This window comes from Arachis hypogaea, chromosome 15, assembly GCF_003086295.3.
Source record: "Arachis hypogaea cultivar Tifrunner chromosome 15, arahy.Tifrunner.gnm2.J5K5, whole genome shotgun sequence".
NCBI lineage: Eukaryota > Viridiplantae > Streptophyta > Magnoliopsida > Fabales > Fabaceae > Arachis > Arachis hypogaea.
The window spans coordinates 109,437,481-109,457,570 of record NC_092050.1 but is presented as its reverse complement, the minus strand read 5'-3'; the positions used below and the strand labels follow the sequence as shown (position 1 = coordinate 109,457,570).

Below are 20,090 nucleotides of genomic sequence, written 5' to 3'. Positions count from 1 at the left end.
ACCTTGCCAAGAATTTTATTATTTATTTAAATTAATTCCTTACAATTTACTTTCTTGCCATTTACTATTCTTGCTTTTTATCTTATACATTAAAAACCCAAAATTCTACCTTTTTCATAGCTAATAATAAGTCATACCTCCCTGCAATTCCTTGAGAAGACGACCCGAGGTTTAAATACTCGGTTATCAATTTTATTGGGTTTGCTTAAGTGACAAACAAAACTTTTGTAAGAAAGGAATTCTTGTCGGTCTAGAAGCTATACTTACAACGCGAATTTATTGTGAAAATTCTAGATCGCGCGAGAGTTTCGCTCTTTCATGGACGTTAAAACTAGAGGTGAAGAATGGCATTATTTCAGCGTTGCAAAATCTGGGCGTGCCACTTGACATCGAAGGCGTTGCACGCCAGCTTTATTTTCATTATGGGCGTGCCACTTGAAATTCTAGGCGTGGCACGCCAGTTCTAATGGCCAGAGCACATCATTAAAGGCGTGGCATGCCAAAGAGTGGGCGTGGCACGCCAGTTTCATAATATATGGGTGTGGCACACTGGGCTACCTGACAGACTGACTTATCCACCTTCAAATGGGCATAACTTGAGCTACAGAGGTCCAAATGAGTTGATACAAAGGCGTTGGAAAGCTAACATCCAGGACTATCCAACAATATATAATACTTAATAGTGGAAATCCATTTTAAGGCCCAAACAACTCCATAATTTCAACGTTGCAAAGTGGGTCATATTCCAAAGGGCAAAATCAATTGGGCGTGGCACTTGAAACCACACGCCAACTTCTTCCTGCAGCCTCTAACCTTCAATCAAGCGCATTCTGACTCTCATTCTATCTACAATTGTCAACAAATCAAGGCCACAAGAAGCATCTAGAATAGTTTGTTTTCATTTTATTGTAATTTGCTTTTAATTTCATTTAAGTTTGTACTTTAGGAGAGCCTATATAAAGGCCTTAGTTTCATAGAATTACTCATGCTGCATTGGGGGAAGTCTTCGGACCCTCTCTGTTCACCATCAGCTTCCTTTCTTTTCTTTCTTACTTTTGTAAATATTTTTTAGTTATGAATTACTAACTCTTTCCATTGGAAAAGAGAGCTCTATTATTTTTCAATGGATTGATTGTTTTTATTCTTCTTCTTCTATTCATCTCTCTTTGATTTACTAGAAAGAATTTCGTTCTTCATTCTAGCATTTAATTATATTGGAAAAGAGACTGAATGTAATTGGGTATTATGGGAACCTTGGAAGAGGAAACATAAAACCATGCTTGAAATTCTTTCTCACACTTGAGTAGGATTTGGGTTTTGGTGTTTGGATATGTGACATATAACCCTCCCTCTACTTGGACCTACAATGGTGTGTGGTATAATCAGGGAACAAGCTTCATCTCTTCTCATGAGCAATTAGACCAAGGAATTGGCTATTGATCAAGATTTGAGAGATTGAGTCACCAAGGGATTGGGGCTCAATCAATCATGATTGCCAAGAGGTCAATGAGTTGCATGATTGAAGATGAGATGAAATCAATTAATTCGGAGAATGCAATATCTCTTGATCCTAATGTTTATTTTATCTTTCTTTCTTTTATTTACTTTATAGTTATTTACTTTTCTGCACTTTACATTTTCAGCACTTTACTTTCTTGTACTTTACTTTCTTTACTATTTACTTTCTTGCACTTTATTGCTTTCCTTTAGTTTTATGTCATTTACATTTCCTTGTTGCTTATCACCCAATTATGAATCGTCTAACTAGAATAATTAATCAACTATTGCTTGCTTAATCCGTTAATCCTCGTGGGATCGACCTCACTCTTTGTGAGTTTTATTACTTAATACGATCCAGTGCACTTGCCGGTAGTTAAAACGGAAGAAGTAATAATTTTTCCGTCATCAATTGTGATCCTTGATTTTCTCAATTCTATATGTCCATCATTCCTTGTATACATGCACTTATATGATTGAGGCCATTGTTTCATTAGCTCACTTACCCAAATAGGCTACCTTTTATTCTCCATTGTTAGCCAATTTTGAGCCTATGATTAACCCAATTGTTCTTTATTTTAGCACATTACAAGCCTAAAGGAAAAAATAATAAAAGTCCCTTGTTTGGATCTTTGATTAGCTTAGGCTAGTGAGAGTGTTTATTATTCAAGTTTGGGGAGAATTAGGAACATTGGTTGAGGTAAAAGAGTGTTTTTGTATTTCCGTATTTGGGAATTCGGTGCATGCTCATGTATAGATTAAATATATTAACCTTATGCATTGATGCTCTTATGTATAGCTGAAAAGAAGAAGAAGAAGAAGAAGAAGAAGAAGAAGAAGAAGAAGAAGAAGAAGAAGAAGAAGAAGAAGAAGAAGAAGAAGAAGAAGAAGAAGAAAAAGAAGAAGAAGAAGAAGAACAATAAATAAGGGGACAAAATGCCCCAAAGTAAAGTCCAATAAGATCAATGCATAAGTGTTTTAAAATGAAGAGAAAATGCATGAGTATGGGAAAAGTGAAGAATGGGTAGTTAGATTAGCACTTAATTGTATAGGTTATTGTATAGGTTAGGTGGAAGTCTAGGTTAATCAAAGATTCAAATTTTAGTCCATTTAACCATATATGACCCTACCTTGACCTTAACCCCATTACAACCTTATGGAAAGTCGTCATGATGATTGTATGCATGCATTGAATGATTGTTGATTGTTAGATGAAGAACAAATCTTGGAAAGCATGATTAGGGGAGAATTGAGTAAATCAACCCCTATACACTTGAGTGACTAGAGCGGATACACATCCGGTGAGGGTTCGATCGCTCAATTACATGCTTCCACCATGATCATTCTTCTTCATGCAAGTTTGTAAATCTTTTTGATAATTCAATGTAATTGTAGGTTTGGTTTGGTTTGAATTGATTCCTATTGCTCTAGCCCTTATGCCTACACATGCTTTCTTGGAGGTTGAGTTGTTTTGACCAAGTGATTGCATTCATATAGATAGTTGCATTTAGATAGGTTACATTTTGATAGTTTACATTGAATAAATGTTGATACCCTTTTGCCTCTTTCTTGATTTTAGCATGAGGACATGCTTAGTTTAAGTGTTGGGAGGTTTGATAAACCCCAATTTTGTGGTTTATCTTGTGCTTATTTTATGGGATTTTATCACCTTTTCCCACATTTATTCAATGAAATATCATGGTTTTGTAATTCTCCCGTAATTTATGCTTAAGTGTAGAAACATGCTTTTTAGGCGCTTAAATTGGTGATTTTAATTCACTTTAATTCCATTCGATGCCTTGATGTGTTTGTTGAGTGATTTCAGGATTATAAGGCAAGTATTGGATGGAAGAAGTGAAGAGAAAAGCATGCAAAGTGGAGAATGCATGAGGAAACAAGGATTGGGAGTATATCAATGGACGCGCACGTGCCGCAGACGCACACGCGCTGCCGACGCGGGCGCGTGGAAGTGAAGTTGCATGGCGATGCGTACGTGTACATGGCACGTACGCGTGGGTAGGAAATTGCCAAGCGACGCGTACGCGTCGATGTTCGCACGTGACCCACTTAAAGTTAAATCGCTAGGGGCAATTTCTAAGCTGCCCAGGCCCAATTCCAACTTGTTTCTGAGGGTATTTAATACAGAATTGAAGATTGAGCAAGGGGGGAGCACTGAGTTAGTAATGATGAACCTTTAGTTAGTTTTCTAGAGAGAGAAGCTCCCTCTTCTCTCTAGAATTAGGTTAGGATTAGGTTAATTTCTCTTGGATCTAGATTTGATAACTTGATTTCATCTTGTTTCCTCTACAATTCCTTATTCTATTACTTCAATTCTTCTTGGTTCTTTTGTTAATTTTACTTTTATGCTTCTTCCATGTTTATGAATGCTCATGTTGGATTTGGTTTACATTTAATGAAATTTGATGTTTGATGTTATTTGATTGTTAATTTGAGTTGTGAATTTTAATTTCCTTGTAATTGGTAGTTGGAAGATTTATATTTCTTGCCCTTTTACTATGCTTTCCTTTTATGCCTTCCAAGTATTTGACAAAATGCTTGGTTGGATGTTAGAGTAGATTTTGAGCATTCTTGGCTTGGAAAGAGTAATTAGGCAATCTTAAGTCATGAAAACCCATCCTATGTTGGTGATCTAGAGTTGTTATCTAGTATTGTTTTCATTAACTCTAATCTCTTGCTAATTCACTTCGTGAGTTGATTAGGACATTTAGATTGAGATTAGCTAGTCTTGTTAGACTTTCTTCAAGTGTGAAGATAACATGAAACCTTCTTCCATCGTCGGGATGACGTAATAAGATAAATTCTTGTTTATTATTGTGACATGATTAACTAGTCTTGTTTGACGTTCTCCATATGTGAAGATGACATGATACCTTCTTTCATTTGTTGGAGTTGACTAAATAAGATGAATTAATAATTGTGTGACTATGATAGAAAGCCTATATTCTCAAACCTTGCCATGAATGTCTCTCTCTTTATTACTTGCTTTCTTTAGTCACTTGCTTGATTTACTCTTCTTGTCATTTAAATTTTTGCCCATTTAATTTATTGCCCCTTTTATCAATCAAACCCCTTGTTCCTTCATAGCCAATAATTGAACACTTCATTGTAATTTCTTGTGAGACGACCCGATGTTTAAATACTTCGGTAAATTTTCATTTGGGGTTTGTACTTATGACAACCAATTTTTTGTATGTGAGGATTCATTGTTGGTTTAGAACTATACTTGCAACGAGAATTTATTGTTGAAATCCTAAACCATACGACAATCCAAACATCAGCCTCCTTGTGGGCGTTGAACGCCCAGCTGCTGCTCCAGGCTGGCGTTCAACACTAGCTATGTACCTCTATGGGGGTATTGAACGCCCATTGGGGTGTTCCTGCCTGGCGTTCAACGCTTGGTCTCTGCCCCATCACTGGCATTCAACGCCAGCAATGTTGCTTCTCATGGGCATTGAAGGCCCATTCTGGCCTCCCTGGCTGGCATTCAACGCCAGCAAGGTCTCTACTCCAGGGTGTTCTGTTTCCAGCTCTGACTATTTCTGTTTCTGTTTTAACTACTGCACATGATCATAAACTCAAATAAAACATGAAAATTAAACTAGTATAACTTAAATAAACTTAAAGAAAAATAAGAAAATATAAATTATAGATGGGTTACCTCCTAACAAGCGCTTCTTTAACGACACTAGCTTGACGGTTAGCTCCTTACGGAGATGGATAAGGGCTCAGAATTTTGCCCCTTACAGTGAATTTCTTGCCTGTGCTCTCATGGATAAGTTCCACATGTTCTAGAGACAGGTGATGACTGGAAATTTGCACAACATAAATTCCTTCGACAAGTGTATCGAATCGCCAAGTAATAACTCACTGTTGAGTGAGGTCGATCCCACATGAATTTATGGATTAAGCAACTTTAGTTAGGTGATTTATCTAGTTAAGCTAATATTTGATGTTTTTGTGTAATTGAGTGAACAAAATTATGATCCACAAAGGAGGTAAAATAACAGAATGTAAATTGTTGGAAATTAAAGTGCTAAAAGTAAAATTGTGAAAGGTAAATGGCGGAAACTAAAATGCCAAGAAATTAAAAAGCTAAAACTTAAATGGCAAAAAAGTAAAAGCAAGAATGTAAATAGCTATGAAAAGTAAATTGCATGAAATGTAAATGGGTTCTGGGTGCTAGGAATCAAAGAAAACAAGAAATTCAAAGCAATTGAAAGGAAGAGCAACAATGGGTGAGATTCATTAGGGATTGGAGATATTATAATCCTTCATGAATCAATGGGGTTCAACTTCATTCTTAATCATATGAAGTAGATCTATGGCAGATTGTAATGAATTGAGTCCCAATTCCTTGGCAACCCAATTTCTCTTAACACAACCAATTGCAAATTTCTTGATCTGACTGTTCATGAGAAGAGGTTAAGTTCAATTCTCTTATACATAAGCCACACAAGATCTTAGGATCTCAATTCAAACTAGGAATTTATTGATCAAAAGAGTTTTGAGAGAAAGAGCTTCAAACTAATTTCTAAGATTCCCCTTCCGAGGCTTACATAAAAATTCAAATGGATCTAAACCCCCTTCCAGTAGTGAATAGATCTATTAAGCATAGAAGTTATCTCTTAGCTACAACAAGCGGATTGAGAAGAAAAAAATTTCATTCATTCATTTGAATTACAATAGAACTCCTCTCCCTAATGATGTGTGGTTTAGTTCATCATTGCTCTAGAAAACTCCAAAAGAAGAAGAAAGTAGATGAAAAGTAACTAAGTACAAAAAGAAAGAAAATCCTAATTTGGATCCTCTCCATCAGAGTCCCCCTTCTAAATTCAAAAACTCTCCTATATATACAATCTTCAGATGAGTCCTCAAGTACTTGGATGTGGGCCTTTAGCCTTAGTTGAAGCAAGTTAGGAGTGGCTCTTTCTGAAGTTAACGCTGGCGTTAACTCACTAACGCTCTCATACTTGCATGAGTGCCCTTGGAACTGGCGTTGGTACTGGTGTTAACAGCCTTGCTAACGCCACAAGTCCTCTTCTGAGTTGTCATTAACACTGCCATTAGTGTACTAACGGTGCCACCAATATTGCCTTCAAAACCTTTCTGGCGTTGCTACTGGCATTAACAAACTAACGTGGCCATCAAAGTTCTTCTTGTTGTGCGTATGCCCAATGCTTCGTGCGTGCGAACACTGGCCAATTTTAGCCCCAACTCGTGAAATGATCGAAGACGTTAGTGTGCTAATGTTGGTGGCGTTAGCACACTAATGTTGGCACCTTCCTCCTTGTGTAGTAGCATTGTTGAGCTAACTTTAGCCACTAAGGTTGCCTTTCACCTTGAGTCACGTTGGTGCTGGCATTAGTGAGCTAACTTGGCCACTAACGCCAGCTTTCTCTTCTTTCTTAGCAGCATTAGCACTGGCGTTAGTGGGCTAACTTAGCCGCTAACGCCAGCTTCTTCTCCTTGGCAATGTTAGCACCGGCGTTAGTGGGCTAACTTGGCCACTAATGCCAACACCTCTTCCTTGAGCCAACGTTAACCATGGCGTTAGTGGGCTAACTTGGCCACTAACGCCATAGCCTTTACTTCTTCTCTGCTTCTCCTTTGCTTCTCCTTGCCTATCACCAACCAAACAAGTGCATCAAAGCTTTACCATAATCACAAGATAATGCATCATTCATTGCATCAAGTAATTCTCACATAAATCTCATGAAAATGTTTATAATTCACAATAGTTGGTTGAATCAAGTCATCCATACATTACTCATCCAAATGCTTGCTTATTGACTAAAAAAATGCATGAAACCAAGTAAAAACTATAGAAAATGGCTTGTGAAACTAGCCAAAGATGCCTAGGCATCACAACACCAAAGTTAAATCTTGCTTGTCCCCAAGCAAGCAGTAAAGCATAAGAATAATGAATAAAAACACAAAGAGATATAAGCCCTTATTGAAAGATATTCAATCCTGGTTCATGGGGTTTCATGCATGATATCTTTAATGTTCATAAACTTATTGGTTTCCAGGTTATAACATCCCCTTAAATACTAACTCCGATGCTTCTATGAAACCCTTTTATTTTTTGATCCTTGGTTTGAAATTTTTGCTTTTCTTTTTCTTGCTAGAGGCTTATTCTTTTTATTGAAGCTTAGTGTTTTCTGTTGAGGCAGCTCTTTATGATAAGCTTTCAACAAACACTCCCGACCCAGTTGGTTCAAGGTGTTAGGTGTTGAAGCACATCTCAGGACTTACTAACTCAAGCCTCTCCTCAACACATACACACCACAGGCACTTGACTTGCAATCCAACCCTTGAGACATTGATTCCCAGCACCTCTTTGGGTTACTAAATGCTTTGTAGTAAGGTTGCTCTTGACAATGGACTTTTAGTTGATAATCCCGGGTTAGTTAACCCAAGTTATCAAGTGATGAAGCACTCCTTAGAACCTAATCATCCAAGCATATCCTAGTAAAAAATCATCATAGACATATATCTTTAGGGTCAAGCTATTGGTGCCTAGCTTATTCATTGTTTTCTTCCTTCTTTATTGCTAACGTTAGCACTGGCGTTAGTGGGCTAATGGTGTGCAAAATCGTGATCATTACTTCCTTGGTAACGGCGCTAAAAACTCATTACGCACGTTCATGATCTTAATTCTGTTTCACAACTTCGTACAACTAACCAGCAAGTGCACTGGGTCGTCCAAGTAATAAACCTTATGTGAGTAAGGGTCGATCCCACGGAGATTATCGGCTTGAAGCAAGCTATGGTCACCTTGTAAATCTCAGTTAGGCGAATTCAAATGTATTAAGATATTATAGTGTACTAAAAGATAACTAAAATAAGATAGAGATACTTATGTAATTCATTGGTGAGAATTTCAGATAAGCGTATAGAGATGCTTTCGTCCCTCTGAACCTCTGCTTTCCTGCTGTCTTCATCCAATCCTTCCTGCTCCTTTCCATGGCAAGCTGTATGTTGGGCATCACCGTTGTCAATGGCTACTTCCCGTCCTCTCAATGAAAATGGTCCAAGATGCTCTGTTATGGCACGGCTATTCATCTGTCGGTTCTCGATCATACTGGAATAGGATCCATTGATTCTTTTGCGTCTGTCACTACACCCAGCACTCGCGAGTTTGAAGCTCGTCATAGCCATCCCTTCCCAGATCCTACTTGAAATACCACAGACAAGGTTTAGACTTTCCGGATATCAGGAATGGCCATCCATGGGTTCTAACTTATACCACGAAGACTCTAATATCTCGGACTCGGTCCCCTGTATTAGATATCCAAGAGATATCCATTCAATCTAAGGTAGAACGGAGGTGGTTGTCAGGCACGCGTTCATAAGTGAGAATGATGATGACTGTCACGATCATCACATCCATCATATTGAAGTGCGAATGAATATCTTAGAAGCGGAATAAGTTGAATTGAATAGAAAAACAGTAGTACTTTGCATTAATCTTTGAGGAACAGTAGAGCTCCACACCTTAATCTATGGTGTGTAGAAACTCTACCATTGAAAATACATAAGTGATGAAGGTTCAGGCATGGCCAAATGGCCAGCCCTCACAAAAGTCTAAGATAGCATAAAACTAATCAAAGATTCCAAGATAGTGTAAATACAATAGTAAAAAGTCCTATTTATACTAAACTAGTTACTAGCGTTTACAGATATGAGTAAATGATGCAGAAATCTACTTTTGGGACCCACTTGGTGTGTGCTTGGGCTGAGCATTGAGCATTACACGTGTAGAGGTCCTTCTTGGAGTTGAACGCCAGTTTGTAACCTGTTTCTGGCATTTGACTCCAGAATGCAGCATGGAACTGGCGTTCAACGCCAGTTTACGTCATCTATCCTTAATCAAAGTATGGACTATTATATATTGCTGGAAAGCCCTGGATTTTACTTTCCAACGCAATTAAGAGCGCGCCATTTGGAGTTCTGTAGCTCCAGAAAATCCACCTTGAGTGCAGGGAGGTCAGAATCCAATAGCATCTGCAGTCCTTCTTTAACCTTTGAATCTGATTTTTGCTCAAGTCCCTCAATTTCAGCCAGAAAATACCTGAAATCACCGAAAAACACACAAACTCATAGTAAAGTCCAAAAATGTGATTTTTATTTAAAAACTAATTAAAATATACTAAAAACTAACTAAATCATACTGAAAACTATGTAAAAACAATGCTAAAAAGCGTATAAATTATCCGCTCATCACAACACCAAACTTAAATTGTTGCTTGTCCCCAAGCAACTGAAAATCAGATAGGATAAAAAGAAGAGAATATACTATAAATTCCAAAATATCAATGAAACTTAGCTCCAATCAGATGAGCGGGACTTGTAGCTTTTTGCCTCTTGAATAGTTTTGGCATCTCACTTTATCCATTGAGGTTCAGAATGATTGGCATCTATAGGAACTTAGAATTCAGATAGTGTTATTGATTCTCCTAGTTCAGTATGTTGATTCTTGAACACAGCTACTTTATGAGTCTTGGCCTTGGCCCTAAGCACTTTGTTTTCCAGTATTACCACAGGATACATAAATGCCACAGACACATAACTGGGTGAACCTTTTCAGATTGTGACTCAGCTTTGCTAAAGTCCCCAATTAGAGGTGTCCAGGGTTCTTAAGCACACTCTTCTTTTTTGCTTTGGACCTTGACTTTAACCGCTCAGTCTCAAGTTTTCACTTGACACCTTCACGCCACAAGCACATGGTTAGGGACAGCTTGGTTTAGCCGCTTAGGCCAGGATTTTATTCCTTTAGGCCCTCATATCCTCTGATGCTCAAAGCCTTGGATCCTTTTTATTACCCTTGCCTTTTGGTTTTAAGGGCTATTGGCTTTTTGCTCTTGCCTTTTGGTTTAAAGAGCTTTTGGCTTTTTCTGCTTGCTTTTTCTTTTTCTCTTTTTTTTTTTCGCTATTTTTTTTCTTCCTTTTTTTTTCTGCAAGCTTTTGTATTCACTGCTTTTTCTTGCTTCAAGAATCATTTTTATGATTTTTCAGATTATCAAATAACATTTCTCCTTTTCATCATTCTTTCAAGAGCCAACATATTTAACATTCATAAACAACAACTTCAAAAGACATATGCACTATTCAAGCATTCATTCAGAAAACAAAAAGTGTTGCCACCACATCAAAATAATTAAACTAGTTTCAAGGATGAATTCGAAACCATGTACTTCTTGTTCTTTTGTAATTAAAAAATTTTTCATTCAAGAGAGGTGATGGGTTTATATTCATAACTTTAAGGCATAGACACTTAGACACTAATGATCATGTAATAAGACACAAATATAAATAAACATAAAGCATGGAAAACGAAAAACAGGAAAATAAATAAACAAGGAGATTAAGGAATGAGTCCACCTTAGTGAGGGTGGCGTCTTCCTCTTCTTGAAAAACCAATGGTGCTCTTGAGCTCCTCTATGTCTCTTCCTTGTCTTTCTTGCTCCTCCCTTATAGCTCTTTGATCTTCTCTAATTTCATGGAGGATGATGGAGTGCTCTTGGTGCTCCACCCTTAGTTGTCCCATGTTGGAACTTAATTCTCCTAGGAAAGTGTTGATTTGCTCCCAATAATTCTGTGGAGGAAGGTGCATCCCCTGAGGCATCTCAGGGATTTCATGGTGAGGAATTTCCTCATGCTCATGTTGAGGTCCATGATCTCTTGTTTGCTCCATCCTTTTCTTAGTGATGGGTTTGTCCTCTTCAATGAAAATGTCTCTGGCCTTAGGTGCCCTAGATGGTTATGGAAAAACAAAAAGCAATGTTTTTACCACACTAAACTTAGAAGATTTGCTCATTCTCGAGCAAAAGAAGAAAGAAGTGGGTAGAAGAAGAAGAAAATGGAGGAGATGGAGGTGTGTGAATGGTTCGGTCAAGGGGGCTTATGTGGTTATGATGTGTGAAAAGGAAGGAGTGATGGTTTGAATTTAAGTGTAGGTGGGTTTTTTGGGGAAGAGAGTTATGGAAAGGTGTGAAGAAGAGAGAAGAAGTAGGTGGGGATCCTGTGGGGTCCACAGATCCTGAGGGAATCCTGTGGGGTCCACAGATCTTGAGGTGTTTGAGGATTTCCCATCCCTGCACCTTTTAGACGTGTAAAATGCCCCATATATGCAATCCTGGCGTTTAATGCCAGACTACAGCATGTTTCTGGAGTTAAACGCCATTTCCTTGCTTGTTTTGGGCGTTCAACGCCAGTCTATAGCATGTTTCTGGCGTTGAACGCCAGTATGGTGCATGTTTCTGGTGTTAAACGCCAGTCTGATGCTTGTTTCTGGCGTTTAACGCCAGCTTTCCTCTGGGTGCAATCCTGGCGTTTAAACACCAGACTGCTGCTTGTTTTTGGCATTTAACGCCAGTTTCATGCTCTGTTCTGGCGTTAAACGCCAGCCAGATGCTCCTTACTGGCGTTTAAACGCCAGTAAGTCCTTCCTCCAGGGTGTGCTATTTTCAATGCTATTTTTTTCATTCCGTTTTAGATTTTTCAGTAGTTTTTGTGACTCCACATGATCTTCAACCTAATAAAACATGGAATAACAAAGAGAAAATAAAATAAAAATGATTAAATAACATTGGGTGGCCTCCCAACACCAAACTTAGAGTTTGACTGTGGGGGCTTTGGTTGACTCTGCAGTGAGAGAAGCTTTTCATGCTTCCTCTCCATGGTTACAAAAGGAGATCCTTGAGTTTTAAACCCAAGGTAGTCCTCATTCAGTTGAAGGACCAACTCTCCTCTGTCCACATCAATCACAGCTCTTGCTGTGGCTAGGAAGGGTCTTCCAAGGATGATGGATTCATCCTCATCCTTCCCAGTATCCAAGATTGTGAAATCAGCAGGGATGTAAAGGCCTTCAACCTTTACTAGCACGTCCTCTACTTGTCCATAAGCTTGTTTTCTGGAGTTGTCTGCCATTTTTAATGAGATTTTGGCAGCTTGCACCTCAAAGATTCCTAGTTTCTCCATTACAGAGAGTGGCATGAGGTTTATCCCTGACCCAAGGTCACATAGAGCCTTCTCAAAGGTCATGGTGCCTATGGTACAAGGTATTAAGAACTTTCCAGGATCCTGTTTCTTCTGAGGCAATCTCAGTTGATCCAGATCACTTAGTTCATTGATGAGCAAGGGAGGTTCATCTTCCCAAGTCTCACTACCAAATAATTTGGCATTTAGCTTCATGATTTCACCAAGGTACTTGGCAACTTGCTCTTCAATAACATCCTCATTCTCTTCAGAAGAAGAATACTCATCAGAGCTCATGAATGGCATAAGGAGGTTCAAAGGAATCTCTATGGTCTCTAGATGAGCCTCAGATTCCTTTGGTTCCTCAGAGGGAAACTCCTTATTGATCTCTGGACGTCCCAGGAGGTCTTCCTTACTGGGGTTCACATCCTTTCCCTCCCTTGTAGTTTCGGCCCTGATGGTCAATTCAATGGCCTTGCACTCTCCTTTTGGGTTTTCTTCTGTATTGCTTGGGAGAGTACTAGGAGGGGTTTCAGTGATCCTTTTACTCAGCTGGCCCACTTGTGCTTCCAAATTTCTAATGGAGGACCTTGTTTCATTCATGAAACTTAGAGTGGCCTTTGATAGATCAGAGACTATGTTTGCCAAGCTAGATGGGGTCTGCTCAGAACTCTCTGTCTTTTGCTGAGTGAATGATGGAAAAGGCTTGCTATTGCTAAACCTGTTTCTTCCACCATTATTAAAGCCTTGTTGAGGCTTTTGTTAATCCTTCCATGAAAAATTTGAATGATTTCTCCATGAGGGATTATAGGTGTTTCCATAGGGTTCCCCCATATAATTCACCTCTGCTATTGCAGGGTTCTCAGGATCATAAGCTTCTTCTTCAGAAGATGCCTCTTTAGTACTGTTGGATGATTCCTTTAATCCATTCAGACTCTGAGAGATCATATTGACTTGCTGAGTCAATATTTTATTCTGAGCCAATATGGCATTCAGAGTATCAATTTCAAGAACTCCCTTCCTCATTGGCGTCCCATTATTCACAGGATTCCTTTCAGAAGTGTACATGAACTGGTTATTTGCAGCCATGTCAATGAGTTCTTGAGCTTCTGCAGGTGTTTTCTTTAGGTGAATGGATCCACCTGCAGAATGGTCCAGTGACATCTTTGATAGCTCAGACAGACCATCAAAGAATATATCCAGGATGGTCCATTCTGAAAGCATGTCAGAAGGACACCTTTTGGTCAGTTCCTTGTATCTCTCCCAAGCTTCATAGAGGGATTCACCTTCTTTCTGTCTGAAAGTTTGAACATCCACTCTAAGCTTACTAAGCTTTTGAGGAGGAAAGAACTTGGCTAAGAAAGCTGTGACCAGCTTATCCCAAGAGTTTAGGCTATCTTTAGGTTGAGAGTCCAACCATACTCTAGCTCTGTCTCTTACAGCAAACGGGAAAAGCATAAGCCTGTAGACCTTGGAATTAACCCCATTGGTCTTAACAGTATCACAGATCTGTAAGAATTCAGTTAAGAACTGAAAAGGATGTTCGGATGGAAGTCCATGAAACTTGCAGTTCTGTTGCATCAGAGAAACTAATTCAGGTTTAAGCTCAAAATTGTTTGCTCCAATGGCAGGAATTGAGATGCTTCTTCCATGTAAATTGGACTTAGGTGCAGTGAAGTCACCAAGCATCCTCCTTGCATTGTTATTATTTTCGGCCATATCTTCTTCTTTTTCGAAAATTTCTGTCAGATTTTCTCTAGAGAGTTGTGATTTAGCTTCCCTTAGCTTCCACTTCAGAGTCCTTTCAGGTTCAGGATCATCTTCAACAAGAATGTTCTTATCCTTGTTCCTGCTCATATGAAAAAGAAGAAGAAAGAAGAAAAGAAAATATTGAATCCTCTATGTCACAGTATAGAGATTCCTTTATGTGAGTAGAAGAAGAAAGGGAATAAGAGTGAAGAAGAATGGATAATCCAAACACAAGGGTGAGGATAGGAGCAGAGATATGAGATGAAGAGAAGTGTTAGTAGGTAATTAAATAAATAGAAGAAGATGAGAGAGAGAAGTTTTCGAAAATTTAACAAAATAAAATAAAAATATTTTAAATTTAAATTTAAAATTTGAAAATTAAAATTGAAATTAAATTAAATTAAAATTAAAATAATTAGTTAATTAAAAGAAAGAATTTTGAAAAAGAGGGAAGGGATTTTCGAAAATTAGAAGGAGAGAGAGTTAGTTAGGTAGTTTTGAAAAAGATATGATTGAAACAAAAAGATATGATTGATTGAAAAAGAATTGAAAATCAAATTAAAAAGATAAGTGGTTAGAAAAGATTTTGAAATTGATTTTGAAAAGATGTGATTGAAATAGAAAAAGATATGATTGAAATTTAATTTGAAAAAGATTTAGAGAGGAAATTAAAAAAAGATTTGATTTTGAAACTTAAAGTTGATTACTTAACTAACAAGAAACTAAAAGATATGATTTTAAATTTTAAAGATTGAACCTTTCTTAATAGGCAAGTAATAACTTTGAAAAATTTTGAATCAAAACATTAAATGCTAATAAAATTTTCAAAAATTAAGAAATAAAATAAGAAAAAGATTTTGAAAATTAATTTGAATATTTTCGAAAAAATGAAAAAGATTTTGAAAAATTTTAAAAAGGAATTTGAAAATATGAAAAGAAATTGAAAAAGATTTGATTTTGAAAAAGATTTTGAAAAAGATAAGTTTTTTAAATTGAAAATTTGATTTGACTCATAAAAACAACTAGATTTTAAAAAATTTTGAAAAAGTCAATCCAAATTTTCGAAAATTTATGAGAGAAAAAGGGAAAGATATTTTTTTGATTTTTGAATTTTTAATGATGAAAGAGAAAAACAACCCAAAGACTCAATGCATGAAAATTTTGGATCAAAACATGTGATGCATGCAAGAACACTATGAATGTCAAGATGAACACCAAGAACACTTTGAATGTCAAGATGAACACCAAGAACTTATTTTTGAAAAATTTTCAAGAAAAGAAAACATGCAAGACACCAAACTTAAAAATTTTTATTCTTTAGACATTAATAATTCAAGAATGCATATGAAAAACAAGAAAAGACATAAAACAAGAAAATATGAAGATCAAACAAGAAGACTAGCCAATAACAACTTGAAGATCATGAAGAATGCAATGCATAAAATTTTCGAAAATAAATTTTTAGAAAATTAAAAAGATGCAATTGACACTAAACTTAAAATTTGACTCAAGACTCAAACAAGAAACATCAAATTATTTTTGATTTTATGATCTTATTAAATTTTTTTGGATTTTTCGAAAATTAATTTTGGAAAAACGAAAAAGAAGAAATTTTTTTTTGTATTTTTTGAAAATAAGAAATAAAAAGCTTAAAAATAAAATAAAATTACCTAATCTGAGCAACAGGATGAACCGTTAGTTGTCCAAACTCGAACAATCCCCGGCAACGGCGCCAAAAACTTGGTGTGCGAAATCGTGATCATTACTTCCTTGGTAACGGCGCTAAAAACTCATTACGCATGTTCATGATCTTAATTCTGTTTCACAACTTCGTACAACTAACCAGCAAGTGCACTGGGTTGTCCAAGTAATAAACCTTACGTGAGTAAGGGTCGATCCCACGGAGATTGTCGGCTTGAAGCAAGCTATGGTCACCTTGTAAATCTAAGTCAGGCGAATTCAAATGTATTAAGAGATTATAGTGTACTAAAAGATAATTAAAATAGGATAGAGATACTTATGTAATTCATTGGTGAGAATTTCAGATAAGCGTATAGAGATGCTTTCGTCCCTCTGAACCTCTGCTTTCCTGCTGTCTTCATCCAATCCTTCCTACTCCTTTCCATGGCAAGCTGTATGTTGGGCATCACCGTTGTCAATGGCTACTTCCCGTCCTCTCAGTGAAAATGGTCTAAGATGCTCTGTTACGGCACGGCTATTCATCTGTCGGTTCTCGATCATACTGGAATAGGATCCATTGATCCTTTTGCGTCTGTCACTACGCCCAGCACTCGCGAGTTTGAAGCTCGTCACAGCCATCCCTTCCCAGATCCTACTCGGAATACCACAGACAAGGTTTAGACTTTCCGGATCTCAGGAATGGTCATCCATGGGTTCTAACTTATACCACGAAGACTCTAATATCTCGGACTCGGTCCCCTGTATTAGATATCCAAGAGATATCCATTCAATCTAAGGTAGAACGGAGGTGGTTGTTAGGCACGTGTTCATAAGTGAGAATGATGATGACTGTCACGATCATCACATCCATCATATTGAAGTGCGAATGAATATCTTAGAAGCGGAATAAGTTGAATTGAATAGAAAAATAGAAGTACTTTGCATTAATCTTTGAGGAACAGCAGAGCTCCCCACCTTAATCTATGGTGTGTAGAAACTCTACCGTTGAAAATACATAAGTGATGAAGGTTCAGGCATGGCCGAATGGCCAGCCCTCACAAAAGTCTAAGATAGTATAAAACTAATCAAAGATTCCAAGATAGTGTAAATACAATAGTAAAAAGTCCTATTTATACTAAACTAGTTACTATGGTTTACAGAAATGAGTAAATGATGCAGAAATCCACTTCTGGGGCCCACTTGATGTGTGCTTGGGCTGAGCATTGAGCTTTACACGTGTAGAGGTCCTTCTTGGAGTTGAACGCCAGTTTGTAACCTGTTTCTGGCGTTTGACTCCAGAATGTAGCATGGAACTGGCGTTCAACGCCAGTTTACGTCGTCTATCCTTAATCAAAGTATGAACTATTATATATTGCTTAAAAGCCCTGGATGTCTAATTTCCAACGCAATTGAGAGCGCGCCATGTGGAGTTCTGTAGTTCCAGAAAATCTACTTTGAGTGCAGGGAGGTCAGAATCCAACAGCATCTGCAGTCCTTCTTTAACCTCTGAATCTGATTTTTGCTCAAGTCCCTCAATTTCAGTCAGAAAATACCTGAAATCATAGAAAAACACACAAACTCATAGTAATGTCCAGAAATGTGATTTTTATTTAAAAACTAATAAATATATACTAAAAACTAACTAAATCATACTGAAAACTATGTAATAATAATGCCAAAAAGCATATAAATTATCCGTTCATCAGCTAACTTGGCCACTAATGCCAGCTTCTCTCTTTTTTTCTTTTTCTTTCTTTTTGCAAGGATCTTTTACTCTCAAGGTTTCATAGAATTCACACTAAGCCTATACTTAAAGGAATACTCTACCCTTTCATTTGTGAACTTATTAAGTACTCAAGCATGTACCACCACATATCCTTGGGATTTTTATTCTATCTTCTAACAAATTGGGCTTTTACTCTTTCTCTGTTTCATAACATTATCTTTTATTGAAGCATAGGGAACAAAACATACAATTCAAGCAAGATGGGGTGACATAGGCACTTAACCTAGCAAGCTAAAATGACATAAAAACAAACAGAATGAAAATGACTTTAACTAAAAATAGACTCATGAACTAGATGTGGAGGCATGTTCTATTTCATACATGCACTTCTTTATTTAATACTTAATGAAGAACGGACCTCTGCCACCTTTTATTCTTTGGCTTGCTTTTCCTTCTTCTTCTTCTTCTTCTTTTTCTCTTCTTCTTGGTTTCCCTCTTGTGGGTTGCTTGTATTTCCTTTCTTTGAGCTTTCTATCCTTGACTTCCTCCATTCTTCAATTATTTGTCTCAGATTTTCATCGCTTTACCTTGCTCTTTTTGTCTTTAGGGATGCTAACTCATCATGAACTTCTTCATATTTTCTGATTTCTGAGTTCAGTAGAGGCAAATATCCAACCAAGTAGTTGAGATTACTTTGGGTATTCATGTCATACCTTGCTCTATTGAAGGGTCTCCCTTCTTGAAATGTCCTCAACTCGTCAAATACTTGGATGTATACCTTTTGCCGCCTACCCAATTCTGGAATTCGTTCATCTTGGTGAACTTGGTTACGGAGCAATTTGTGGATGGCCTCTTCTTGTTGAGCTTGCTTTTGACTTACCATGTTGATAGATTCACCAAGTTGGTTATGTTGCTCTTGTTGCTGCTTCATTAGCTGAATATGAAACTCCCTTTGGTAATCCATCATTTGGGACTGAAATCTCCTCTGTTGATCCATCATCTGCATTTGAAGGTTCCTCTATTCTCTTTCTTAATGCTCCACTTCCTGTTGTTCCACCCTCCTCCTTCTTTGGGGCCTTCTTTGACTTTGAGCAGCTGTGACATATGCCATCCTTTGAGGGGGTGATTGGCTTGCCAACCGACACCTATTTTGGGTCCTCATCCTCAAACACCACTCTAGCTTTCTTGTATAAATGTAGGATGGTGCTAGGATAGTAAAGCCAAGCATCCAGATCACTCTTTTCTGCTGTCTCTTGAATGCCCTTTGCTATGTTCTCATGAACTCTTATTTCCCCTCCCATTATTATATAATGAACCATGGTCGCTCTCATGACATCGACCTCCGAATTGTTCATAGTAGGGAGTATGGATCTCCTTACAAGCTCGAACCATCCTTTAGCTTTCAGAATAAGGTCTCCTCATCTAATGAATCTTGGCATTCTCTTGGAGTTCCTTACCAAATCAGCCCCTATAACACAAATGTCATTAACGATTTGTTCACAGTCGGGGTCACCACTCACTCTTGTGTGATAGCTAACTTCTTCAAATGGTGATGATCTAAGCTCGAGAACCCTTATGATAGTTTTTGGGCTAAAATTAACTCCTATCCATCTTACGTAGTTCTTAAAAGAACTGTCATTTTTTGGGTCTTCCCTCACGGCATTAGCATAAAACTCCCTGTCAAGAGTTGCATTTACTCGTGTGAGCGGATTGGTGAGAAGTTCCCATCTCTTCCTTTCAATTTTCTCTTTTATCTCATGGAATTCATCATCCGGAAGTTAGAAGGCTAACTCGGGCAATATGTCTTTTAGTTCCATCCACCCGAGTTGTATTTCATGAAATACAGACTTGAACTTCCAATTGTCAAAAGGAATTTCCTCTATAGGTTCCTTTCTCTTTTTTCTTTTTGAGCTTGATGATGCTGCCATTGGTTTGCCTCAAAGGGACCGAATAAAGACAGAAAAATATAGGGGAGAGTGGCAAGTATAGCTTATGAGCAAGATTGAGAATGTAGCTTAAGATGGAAGATAATTAATGGATTGAGTGGAAACAAGAAAAGAGGGATAAAGAAGTATAAGAGTGAGACCTGGAATCAAAGGAACATAAGAGGTAAAATGTGGATGATGTAAGAAAGTGTATCTTTAAGTGTGAGGTTCGAACTAAATAGAGGTTATTTATAATGAAAGATGGTAAAAGAATTGATGGTAAGGATTCATTTGATATGGTGGAAATGAATGGTGTGCATGCAAAATGAAATGGGGACATGGATTGCTTCTTTATGAGGTTGATAGGCTCGGTCATTAAGGTGATCTTATGACACACCTAACTAACCAATATATGCAAGGTTGTGCTTCCCAAAGAGCAATTTTCAAGGACATGTGACTAGTCCTTGTTATAGAGTAGCCGAACCCCTTCCTTGAATTGTCATCTCCATCAA

At 37.6% G+C, this 20,090-nt stretch overlaps 1 non-coding gene across 1 annotated transcript; it reads left to right on the top strand.

The window, feature by feature from the left end:
- The first annotated feature begins 13,716 nt into the window (after positions 1-13,716).
- LOC112753366 (small nucleolar RNA R71) lies at positions 13,717-13,824 on the top strand. The gene has a single exon (XR_003177756.1). It is a non-coding gene; the product is annotated as a small nucleolar RNA R71 (small nucleolar RNA).
- Positions 13,825-20,090: the final 6,266 nt, after the last annotated feature.